The sequence below is a fragment of the Phoenix dactylifera genome, chromosome 4, assembly GCF_051530095.1.
Source record: "Phoenix dactylifera cultivar Ajwa chromosome 4, Ajwa_hap1_PhDact_Kaust_v1.1, whole genome shotgun sequence".
Classification (NCBI taxonomy): Eukaryota; Viridiplantae; Streptophyta; class Magnoliopsida; order Arecales; family Arecaceae; genus Phoenix; species Phoenix dactylifera.
This window is the reverse complement of record NC_143193.1, coordinates 34,110,854-34,120,305: the sequence shown is the minus strand read 5'-3', so window position 1 is coordinate 34,120,305 and position 9,452 is coordinate 34,110,854. Positions and strand designations below refer to the sequence as shown.

Below are 9,452 nucleotides of genomic sequence, written 5' to 3'. Positions count from 1 at the left end.
GGTGCCATGCAGCATAGCGGGACCAGCGCGTTGAATCCTACGCCAGAACGGCCCTGGCGGCGCGAATGTCTCGGGCCGTCGAGACCGGCTGCTTTGTCATAAAACGGAGTTTCGAAGGGCTTGTCATGGGTGCGATCATACCAGCACTAATGCACCGGATCCCATCAGAACTCTGCAGTTAAGCGTGCTTGGGCGAGAGTAGTACTAGGATGGGTGACCCCCCGAGAAGTCCTCGTGTTGCACCCCATTTATTTTTTGCCCGTTTTTTTATTTTTTGATAATATTTATTTTTAATTTTTCGGCTTTTGGCTTTTCCACTTCGGATAATTTTTTTCTCCCGAAAATAAACTGAGTCCGGAGACTGGCGGTGCCATGCAGCATAGCGGGACCAGCGCGTTGAATCCTACGCCAGAAAGGCCCCGGCGGCGCGAATGTCTCGGGCCGTCGAGGTCGGCTGCTTTGTCATAAAAGGGAGTTTCGAAGGGCATGTCATGGGTGCGATCATACCAGCACTAATGCACCGGATCCCATCAAAACTCCGCAGTTAAGCGTGCTTGGGCGAGAGTAGCACTAGGATGGGTGACCACCTGGGAAGTCCTCGTGTTGCACCCCTTTTATTTTTTGCCCCTTTTTTTATTTTTTGATAATATTTATTTTTAATTTTTCGGCTTTTGGCTTTTCCACTTCGGATAATTTTTTTCCCCCGAAAATAAACTGAGTCCGGAGACTGGCGGTGCCATGCAGCATAGCGGGACCAGCGCGTTGAATCCTACGCCAGAACGGCCCCGGCGGCGCGAACGTCTCGGGCCGTCGAGGTCGGCTGCTTTGTCATAAAAGGGAGTTTCGAAGGGCATGTCATGGGCGCGATCATACCGGCACTAATGCACCGGATCCCATCAAAACTCCGCAGTTAAGCGTGCTTGGGCGAGAGTAGCACTAGGATGGGTGACCACCTGGGAAGTCCTCGTGTTGCACCCCTTTTATTTTTTGCCCCTTTTTTTATTTTTTGATAATATTTATTTTTAATTTTTCGGCTTTTGGCTTTTCCGCTTCGGATAATTTTTTTCCTCCGAAAATAAATTGAGTCCGGAGACTGGCGGTGCCATGCAGCATAGCGGGACCAGCGCGTTGAATCCTACGCCATAACGGCCCCGGCGGTGCGAATGTCTCGGGTCGTCGAGACCTGCTGCTTTGTCATAAAAGGGAGTTTCGAAGGGCTTGTCATGGGTGCGATCATACCAGCACTAATGCACCGGATCCCATCTGAACTCCGCAGTTAAGCGTGCTTGGGCGAGAGTAGTACTAGGATGGGTGACCCCCTGGGAAGTCCTCGTGTTGCACCCCTTTTATTTTTTGCCCGCTTTTTTATTTTTTGTTAATATTTATTTTTAATTTTTCGGCTTTTGGCTTTTCCTCTTCGGATAATTTTTTTTCCCCAAAAATAAACTGAGTCCGGAGACTGGCGGTGCCATGCAGCATAGCGGGACCAGCGCGTTGAATCCTACGCCAGAAAGGCCCCGGCGGCGCGAATGTCTCGGGCCGTCGAGGTCGGCTGCTTTGTCATAAAAGGGAGTTTCGAAGGGCATGTCATGGGTGCGATCATACCAGCACTAATGCACCGGATCCCATCAAAACTCCGCAGTTAAGCGTGCTTGGGCGAGAGTAGCACTAGGATGGGTGACCACGTGGGAAGTCCTCGTGTTGCACCCCTTTTATTTTTTGCCCCTTTTTTTATTTTTTGATAATATTTATTTTTAATTTTTCGGCTTTTGGCTTTTCCACTTCGGATAATTTTTTTCCCCCGAAAATAAACTGAGTCCGGAGACTGGCGGTGCCATGCAGCATAGCGGGACCAGCGCGTTGAATCCTACGCCAGAACGGCCCCGGCGGCGCGAACGTCTCGGGCCGTCGAGGTCGGCTGCTTTGTCATAAAAGGGAGTTTCGAAGGGCATGTCATGGGCGCGATCATACCAGCACTAATGCACCGGATCCCATCAAAACTCCGCAGTTAAGCGTGCTTGGGCGAGAGTAGCACTAGGATGGGTGACCACCTGGGAAGTCCTCGTGTTGCACCCCTTTTATTTTTTGCCCCTTTTTTTATTTTTTGATAATATTTATTTTTAATTTTTCGGCTTTTGGCTTTTCCGCTTCGGATAATTTTTTTCCTCCGAAAATAAATTGAGTCCGGAGACTGGCGGTGCCATGCAGCATAGCGGGACCAGCGCGTTGAATCCTACGCCATAACGGCCCCGGCGGTGCGAATGTCTCGGGTCGTCGAGACCTGCTGCTTTGTCATAAAAGGGAGTTTCGAAGGGCTTGTCATGGGTGCGATCATACCAGCACTAATGCACCGGATCCCATCTGAACTCCGCAGTTAAGCGTGCTTGGGCGAGAGTAGTACTAGGATGGGTGACCCCCTGGGAAGTCCTCGTGTTGCACCCCTTTTATTTTTTGCCCGCTTTTTTATTTTTTGTTAATATTTATTTTTAATTTTTCGGCTTTTGGCTTTTCCTCTTCGGATAATTTTTTTTCCCCAAAAATAAACTGAGTCCGGAGACTGGCGGTGCCATGCAGCATGGCGGGACCAGCGCGTTGAATCCTACGCCAGAACGGCCCCGGCGGCGCGAATGTCTCGGGCCGTCGAGGTCGGCTGCTTTGTCATAAAAGGGAGTTTCGAAGGGCATGTCATGGGTGCGATCATACCAGCACTAATGCACCGGATCCCATCAGAACTCCGCAGTTAAGCGTGCTTGGGCGAGGGTAGTACTAGGATGGGTGACCCTATGGAAAGTCCTCGTGTTGCACCCCTTTTATTTTTTGCCCGCTTTTTTATTTTTTGATAATATTTATTTTTAATTTTTCGGCCTTTGGCTTTTCCTCTTCGGATAATTTTTTTTCCCCGAAAATAAACTGAGTCCGGAGACTGGCGGTGCCATGCAGCATAGCGGGACCAGCGCGTTGAATCCTACGCCAGAACGGCCCCGCCGGCGCGAATGTCTCGGGCCGTCGAGGTCTGCTGCTTTGTTATAAAAGGGAGTTTCGAAGGGCATGTAATGGGCACGATCATACCAGCACTAACGCACCGGATTCCATCAGAACTCCGCAGTTAAGCATGCTTGGGCGAGAGTAGTACTAGGATGGGTGACCCTCTGGGAAGTCCTCGTGTTGCACCCCTTTAATTTTTTGCCCGCTTTTTTATTTTTTGATAATATTTATTTTTAATTTTTCGGCTTTTGGCTTTTCCACTCCGGATAATTTTTTTCCTCCCAAAATAAACTGAGTTCGGAGACAGGCGGTGCCATGCAGCATAGCGGGACCAGCGCGTTGAATTCTACGCCAGAACGGCCCCGGCGGCGCGAATGTCTCGGGCCGTCGAGGTCTGCTGCTTTGTCATAAAAGGGAGTTTCGAAGGGCTTGTCATGGGTGTGATCATACCAGCACTAATGCACCGGATCCCATCAGAACTCCGCAGTTAAGCGTGCTTGGGCTTGAGTAGTACAAGGATGGGTGACCCCCTTGGAAGTCCTCGTGTTGCCCCCCTTTTATTTTTTGCCCGCTTTTTTATTTTTTGATAATATTTATTTTTAATTTTTCGGCTTTTGGCTTTTCCTCTTCGGATAATTTTTTCCCCCGAAAATAAACTGAGTCCGGAGACTGGCTGTGCCATGCAGCATAGCGGGACCAGCGCGTTGAATCCTACGCCAGAACGGCCCTGGCGGCGCGAATGTCTCGGGCCGTCGAGACCGGCAGCTTTGTCATAAAACGGAGTTTCGAAGGGCTTGTCATGGGTGCGATCATACCAGCACTAATGCACCGGATCCCATCAAAACTCTGCAGTTAAGCGTGCTTGGGCGAGAGTAGTACTAGGATGGGTGACCCCCCGAGAAGTCCTCGTGTTGCACCCCTTTTATTTTTTGCCCGCTTTTTTATTTTTTGATAATATTTATTTTTAATTATTCGGCTTTTGGCTTTTCCTCTTCGGATAATTTTTTCCCCCGAAAATAAACTGAGTCCGGTGACTGGCGGTGCCATGCAGCATAGCGGGACCAGCGCGTTGAATCCTACGCCAGAACGGCCCTGGCGGCGCGAATGTCTCGGGCCGTCGAGACCGGCTGCTTTGTCATAAAACGGAGTTTCGAAGGGCTTGTCATGGGTGCGATCATACCAGCACTAATGCACCGGATCCCATCAGAACTCTGCAGTTAAGCGTGCTTGGGCGAGAGTAGTACTAGGATGGGTGACCCCCCGAGAAGTCCTCGTGTTGCACCCCATTTATTTTTTGCTCGTTTTTTTATTTTTTGATAATATTTATTTTTAATTTTTCGGCTTTTGGCTTTTCCACTTCGGATAATTTTTTTCCCCCGAAAATAAACTGAGTCCGGAGACTGGCGGTGCCATGCAGCATAGCGGGACCAGCGCGTTGAATCCTACGCCAGAACGGCCCCGGCGGCGCGAATGTCTCGGGCCGTCGAGGTCGGCTGCTTTGTCATAAAAGGGAGTTTCGAAGGGCATGTCATGGGTGCGATCATACCAGCACTAATGCACCGGATCCCATCAAAACTCCGCAGTTAAGCGTGCTTGGGCGAGAGTAGCACTAGGATGGGTGACCACCTGGGAAGTCCTCGTGTTGCACCCCTTTTATTTTTTGCCCCTTTTTTTATTTTTTGATAATATTTATTTTTAATTTTTCGGCTTTTGGCTTTTCCACTTCGGATAATTTTTTTCCCCCGAAAATAAACTGAGTCCGGAGACTGGCGGTGCCATGCAGCATAGCGGGACCAGCGCGTTGAATCCTACGCCAGAACGGCCCCGGCGGCGCGAACGTCTCGGGCCGTCGAGGTCGGCTGCTTTGTCATAAAAGGGAGTTTCGAAGGGCATGTCATGGGCGCGATCATACCAGCACTAATGCACCGGATCCCATCAAAACTCCGCAGTTAAGCGTGCTTGGGCGAGAGTAGCACTAGGATGGGTGACCACCTGGGAAGTCCTCGTGTTGCACCCCTTTTATTTTTTGCCCCTTTTTTTATTTTTTGATAATATTTATTTTTAATTTTTCGGCTTTTGGCTTTTCCGCTTCGGATAATTTTTTTCCTCCGAAAATAAACTGAGTCCGGAGACTGGCGGTGCCATGCAGCATAGCGGGACCAGCGCGTTGAATCCTACGCCATAACGGCCCCGGCGGTGCGAATGTCTCGGGTCGTCGAGACCTGCTGCTTTGTCATAAAAGGGAGTTTCGAAGGGCTTGTCATGGGTGCGATCATACCAGCACTAATGCACCGGATCCCATCTGAACTCCGCAGTTAAGCGTGCTTGGGCGAGAGTAGTACTAGGATGGGTGACCCCCTGGGAAGTCCTCGTGTTGCACCCCTTTTATTTTTTGCCCGCTTTTTTATTTTTTGTTAATATTTATTTTTAATTTTTCGGCTTTTGGCTTTTCCTCTTCGGATAATTTTTTTTCCCCAAAAATAAACTGAGTCCGGAGACTGGCGGTGCCATGCAGCATAGCGGGACCAGCGCGTTGAATCCTACGCCAGAACGGCCCCGGCGGCGCGAATGTCTCGGGCCGTCGAGGTCGGCTGCTTTGTCATAAAAGGGAGTTTCGAAGGGCATGTCATGGGTGCGATCATACCAGCACTAATGCACCGGATCCCATCAGAACTCCGCAGTTAAGCGTGCTTGGGCGAGGGTAGTACTAGGATGGGTGACCCTATGGAAAGTCCTCGTGTTGCACCCCTTTTATTTTTTGCCCGCTTTTTTATTTTTTGATAATATTTATTTTTAATTTTTCGGCCTTTGGCTTTTCCTCTTCGGATAATTTTTTTTCCCCGAAAATAAACTGAGTCCGGAGACTGGCGGTGCCATGCAGCATAGCGGGACCAGCGCGTTGAATCCTACGCCAGAACGGCCCCGCCGGCGCGAATGTCTCGGGCCGTCGAGGTCTGCTGCTTTGTCATAAAAGGGAGTTTCGAAGGGCATGTAATGGGCACGATCATACCAGCACTAACGCACCAGATTCCATCAGAACTCCGCAGTTAAGCATGCTTGGGCGAGAGTAGTACTAGGATGGGTGACCCTCTGGGAAGTCCTCGTGTTGCACCCCTTTAATTTTTTGCCCGCTTTTTTATTTTTTGATAATATTTATTTTTAATTTTTCGGCTTTTGGCTTTTCCACTCCGGATAATTTTTTTCCTCCCAAAATAAACTGAGTTCGGAGACAGGCGGTGCCATGCAGCATAGCGGGACCAGCGCGTTGAATTCTACGCCAGAACGGCCCCGGCGGCGCGAATGTCTCGGGCCGTCGAGGTCTGCTGCTTTGTCATAAAAGGGAGTTTCGAAGGGCTTGTCATGGGTGTGATCATACCAGCACTAATGCACCGGATCCCATCAGAACTCCGCAGTTAAGCGTGCTTGGGCGAGAGTAGTACAAGGATGGGTGACCCCCTTGGAAGTCCTCGTGTTGCCCCCCTTTTATTTTTTGCCCGCTTTTTTATTTTTTGATAATATTTATTTTTAATTTTTCGGCTTTTGGCTTTTCCTCTTCGGATAATTTTTTCCCCCGAAAATAAACTGAGTCCGGAGACTGGCTGTGCCATGCAGCATAGCGGGACCAGCGCGTTGAATCCTACGCCAGAACGGCCCTGGCGGCGCGAATGTCTCGGGCCGTCGAGACCGGCAGCTTTGTCATAAAACGGAGTTTCGAAGGGCTTGTCATGGGTGCGATCATACCAGCACTAATGCACCGGATCCCATCAGAACTCTGCAGTTAAGCGTGCTTGGGCGAGAGTAGTACTAGGATGGGTGACCCCCCGAGAAGTCCTCGTGTTGCACCCCTTTTATTTTTTGCCCGCTTTTTTATTTTTTGATAATATTTATTTTTAATTATTCGGCTTTTGGCTTTTCCTCTTCGGATAATTTTTTCCCCCGAAAATAAACTGAGTCCGGAGACTGGCGGTGCCATGCAGCATAGCGGGACCAGCGCGTTGAATCCTACGCCAGAACGGCCCTGGCGGCGCGAATGTCTCGGGCCGTCGAGACCGGCTGCTTTGTCATAAAACGGAGTTTCGAAGGGCTTGTCATGGGTGCGATCATACCAGCACTAATGCACCGGATCCCATCAGAACTCTGCAGTTAAGCGTGCTTGGGCGAGAGTAGTACTAGGATGGGTGACCCCCCGAGAAGTCCTCGTGTTGCACCCCATTTATTTTTTGCCCGTTTTTTTATTTTTTGATAATATTTATTTTTAATTTTTCGGCTTTTGGCTTTTCCACTTCGGATAATTTTTTTCCCCCGAAAATAAACTGAGTCCGGAGACTGGCGGTGCCATGCAGCATAGCGGGACCAGCGCGTTGAATCCTACGCCAGAACGGCCCCGGCGGCGCGAATGTCTCGGGCCGTCGAGGTCGGCTGCTTTGTCATAAAAGGGAGTTTCGAAGGGCATGTCATGGGTGCGATCATACCAGCACTAATGCACCGGATCCCATCAGAACTCCGCAGTTAAGCGTGCTTGGGCGAGGGTAGTACCAGGATGGGTGACCCTATGGAAAGTCCTCGTGTTGCACCCCTTTTATTTTTTGCCCGCTTTTTTATTTTTTGATAATATTTATTTTTAATTTTTCGGCCTTTGGCTTTTCCTCTTCGGATAATTTTTTTTCCCCGAAAATAAACTGAGTCCGGAGACTGGCGGTGCCATGCAGCATAGCGGGACCAGCGCGTTGAATCCTACGCCAGAACGGCCCCGCCGGCACGAATGTCTCGGGCCGTCGAGGTCTGCTGCTTTGTCATAAAAGGGAGTTTCGAAGGGCATGTAATGGGCACGATCATACCAGCACTAACGCACCGGATTCCATCAGAACTCCGCAGTTAAGCATGCTTGGGCGAGAGTAGTACTAGGATGGGTGACCCTCTGGGAAGTCCTCGTGTTGCACCCCTTTAATTTTTTGCCCGCTTTTTTATTTTTTGATAATATTTATTTTTAATTTTTCGGCTTTTGGCTTTTCCACTCCGGATAATTTTTTTCCTCCCAAAATAAACTGAGTTCGGAGACAGGCGGTGCCATGCAGCATAGCGGGACCAGCGCGTTGAATTCTACGCCAGAACGGCCCCGGCGGCGCGAATGTCTCGGGCCGTCGAGGTCTGCTGCTTTGTCATAAAAGGGAGTTTCGAAGGGCTTGTCATGGGTGTGATCATACCAGCACTAATGCACCGGATCCCATCAGAACTCCGCAGTTAAGCGTGCTTGGGCGAGAGTAGTACAAGGATGGGTGACCCCCATGGAAGTCCTCGTGTTGCCCCCCTTTTATTTTTTGCCCGCTTTTTTATTTTTTGATAATATTTATTTTTAATTTTTCGGCTTTTGGCTTTTCCTCTTCGGATAATTTTTTCCCCCGAAAATAAACTGAGTCCGGAGACTGGCTGTGCCATGCAGCATAGCGGGACCAGCGCGTTGAATCCTACGCCAGAACGGCCCTGGCGGCGCGAATGTCTCGGGCCGTCGAGACCGGCAGCTTTGTCATAAAACGGAGTTTCGAAGGGCTTGTCATGGGTGCGATCATACCAGCACTAATGCACCGGATCCCATCAGAACTCTGCAGTTAAGCGTGCTTGGGCGAGAGTAGTACTAGGATGGGTGACCCCCCGAGAAGTCCTCGTGTTGCACCCCTTTTATTTTTTGCCCGCTTTTTTATTTTTTGATAATATTTATTTTTAATTATTCGGCTTTTGGCTTTTCCTCTTCGGATAATTTTTTCCCCCGAAAATAAACTGAGTCCGGAGACTGGCGGTGCCATGCAGCATAGCGGGACCAGCGCGTTGAATCCTACGCCAGAACGGCCCTGGCGGCGCGAATGTCTCGGGCCGTCGAGACCGGCTGCTTTGTCATAAAACGGAGTTTCGAAGGGCTTGTCATGGGTGCGATCATACCAGCACTAATGCACCGGATCCCATCAGAACTCTGCAGTTAAGCGTGCTTGGGCGAGAGTAGTACTAGGATGGGTGACCCCCCGAGAAGTCCTCGTGTTGCACCCCATTTATTTTTTGCCCGTTTTTTTATTTTTTGATAATATTTATTTTTAATTTTTCGGCTTTTGGCTTTTCCACTTCGGATAATTTTTTTCCCCCAAAAATAAACTGAGTCCGGAGACTGGCGGTGCCATGCAGCATAGCGGGACCAGCGCGTTGAATCCTACGCCAGAACGGCCCCGGCGGCGCGAACGTCTCGGGCCGTCGAGGTCGGCTGCTTTGTCATAAAAGGGAGTTTCGAAGGGCATGTCATGGGCGCGATCATACCAGCACTAATGCACCGGATCCCATCAAAACTCCGCAGTTAAGCGTGCTTGGGCGAGAGTAGCACTAGGATGGGTGACCACCTGGGAAGTCCTCGTGTTGCACCCCTTTTATTTTTTGCCCCTTTTTTTATTTTTTGATAATATTTATTTTTAATTTTTCGGCTTTTG

General features: G+C 49.7%; 17 non-coding genes and 9 pseudogenes across 17 annotated transcripts; all 26 read left to right on the top strand.

Annotated features, from left to right (window-relative positions):
• The first annotated feature begins 127 nt into the window (after positions 1-127).
• On the top strand, positions 128-246 carry LOC149754923 (5S ribosomal RNA). Its single transcript, XR_016403671.1, has one exon. It is a non-coding gene; the product is annotated as a 5S ribosomal RNA (ribosomal RNA).
• Positions 247-493: 247 nt separating this feature from the next.
• LOC149754922 (5S ribosomal RNA) lies at positions 494-612 on the top strand. The gene has a single exon (XR_016408042.1). It is a non-coding gene; the product is annotated as a 5S ribosomal RNA (ribosomal RNA).
• Positions 613-859: 247 nt separating this feature from the next.
• On the top strand, positions 860-978 carry LOC149754921 (5S ribosomal RNA; annotated as a pseudogene).
• Positions 979-1,225: 247 nt separating this feature from the next.
• On the top strand, positions 1,226-1,344 carry LOC149754920 (5S ribosomal RNA). Its single transcript, XR_016409075.1, has one exon. It is a non-coding gene; the product is annotated as a 5S ribosomal RNA (ribosomal RNA).
• Positions 1,345-1,591: 247 nt separating this feature from the next.
• Positions 1,592-1,710, top strand: LOC149754919 (5S ribosomal RNA). Its single transcript, XR_016408121.1, has one exon. It is a non-coding gene; the product is annotated as a 5S ribosomal RNA (ribosomal RNA).
• A 247-nt stretch (positions 1,711-1,957) lies between these two features.
• LOC149754918 (5S ribosomal RNA) lies at positions 1,958-2,076 on the top strand (annotated as a pseudogene).
• Positions 2,077-2,323: 247 nt separating this feature from the next.
• Positions 2,324-2,442, top strand: LOC149754917 (5S ribosomal RNA). The gene has a single exon (XR_016409062.1). It is a non-coding gene; the product is annotated as a 5S ribosomal RNA (ribosomal RNA).
• Positions 2,443-2,689: 247 nt separating this feature from the next.
• LOC149754916 (5S ribosomal RNA) lies at positions 2,690-2,808 on the top strand. The gene has a single exon (XR_016402391.1). It is a non-coding gene; the product is annotated as a 5S ribosomal RNA (ribosomal RNA).
• Positions 2,809-3,055: 247 nt separating this feature from the next.
• Positions 3,056-3,174, top strand: LOC149754915 (5S ribosomal RNA; annotated as a pseudogene).
• A 247-nt stretch (positions 3,175-3,421) lies between these two features.
• On the top strand, positions 3,422-3,540 carry LOC149754914 (5S ribosomal RNA; annotated as a pseudogene).
• Positions 3,541-3,786: 246 nt separating this feature from the next.
• LOC149754913 (5S ribosomal RNA) lies at positions 3,787-3,905 on the top strand. The gene has a single exon (XR_016407901.1). It is a non-coding gene; the product is annotated as a 5S ribosomal RNA (ribosomal RNA).
• A 246-nt stretch (positions 3,906-4,151) lies between these two features.
• LOC149754912 (5S ribosomal RNA) lies at positions 4,152-4,270 on the top strand. Its single transcript, XR_016403670.1, has one exon. It is a non-coding gene; the product is annotated as a 5S ribosomal RNA (ribosomal RNA).
• A 247-nt stretch (positions 4,271-4,517) lies between these two features.
• On the top strand, positions 4,518-4,636 carry LOC149754911 (5S ribosomal RNA). Its single transcript, XR_016408040.1, has one exon. It is a non-coding gene; the product is annotated as a 5S ribosomal RNA (ribosomal RNA).
• Positions 4,637-4,883: 247 nt separating this feature from the next.
• Positions 4,884-5,002, top strand: LOC149754910 (5S ribosomal RNA; annotated as a pseudogene).
• Positions 5,003-5,249: 247 nt separating this feature from the next.
• Positions 5,250-5,368, top strand: LOC149754909 (5S ribosomal RNA). Its single transcript, XR_016409031.1, has one exon. It is a non-coding gene; the product is annotated as a 5S ribosomal RNA (ribosomal RNA).
• A 247-nt stretch (positions 5,369-5,615) lies between these two features.
• On the top strand, positions 5,616-5,734 carry LOC149754908 (5S ribosomal RNA). Its single transcript, XR_016402390.1, has one exon. It is a non-coding gene; the product is annotated as a 5S ribosomal RNA (ribosomal RNA).
• Positions 5,735-5,981: 247 nt separating this feature from the next.
• On the top strand, positions 5,982-6,100 carry LOC149754907 (5S ribosomal RNA; annotated as a pseudogene).
• A 247-nt stretch (positions 6,101-6,347) lies between these two features.
• LOC149754906 (5S ribosomal RNA) lies at positions 6,348-6,466 on the top strand. Its single transcript, XR_016408580.1, has one exon. It is a non-coding gene; the product is annotated as a 5S ribosomal RNA (ribosomal RNA).
• Positions 6,467-6,712: 246 nt separating this feature from the next.
• LOC149754905 (5S ribosomal RNA) lies at positions 6,713-6,831 on the top strand. The gene has a single exon (XR_016403669.1). It is a non-coding gene; the product is annotated as a 5S ribosomal RNA (ribosomal RNA).
• Positions 6,832-7,077: 246 nt separating this feature from the next.
• Positions 7,078-7,196, top strand: LOC149754904 (5S ribosomal RNA). The gene has a single exon (XR_016403668.1). It is a non-coding gene; the product is annotated as a 5S ribosomal RNA (ribosomal RNA).
• A 247-nt stretch (positions 7,197-7,443) lies between these two features.
• On the top strand, positions 7,444-7,562 carry LOC149754903 (5S ribosomal RNA). The gene has a single exon (XR_016402816.1). It is a non-coding gene; the product is annotated as a 5S ribosomal RNA (ribosomal RNA).
• A 247-nt stretch (positions 7,563-7,809) lies between these two features.
• Positions 7,810-7,928, top strand: LOC149754902 (5S ribosomal RNA; annotated as a pseudogene).
• A 247-nt stretch (positions 7,929-8,175) lies between these two features.
• LOC149754901 (5S ribosomal RNA) lies at positions 8,176-8,294 on the top strand (annotated as a pseudogene).
• Positions 8,295-8,540: 246 nt separating this feature from the next.
• On the top strand, positions 8,541-8,659 carry LOC149754900 (5S ribosomal RNA). Its single transcript, XR_016403667.1, has one exon. It is a non-coding gene; the product is annotated as a 5S ribosomal RNA (ribosomal RNA).
• A 246-nt stretch (positions 8,660-8,905) lies between these two features.
• On the top strand, positions 8,906-9,024 carry LOC149754899 (5S ribosomal RNA). The gene has a single exon (XR_016403666.1). It is a non-coding gene; the product is annotated as a 5S ribosomal RNA (ribosomal RNA).
• A 247-nt stretch (positions 9,025-9,271) lies between these two features.
• Positions 9,272-9,390, top strand: LOC149754898 (5S ribosomal RNA; annotated as a pseudogene).
• The last annotated feature ends 62 nt before the right edge of the window (positions 9,391-9,452 follow it).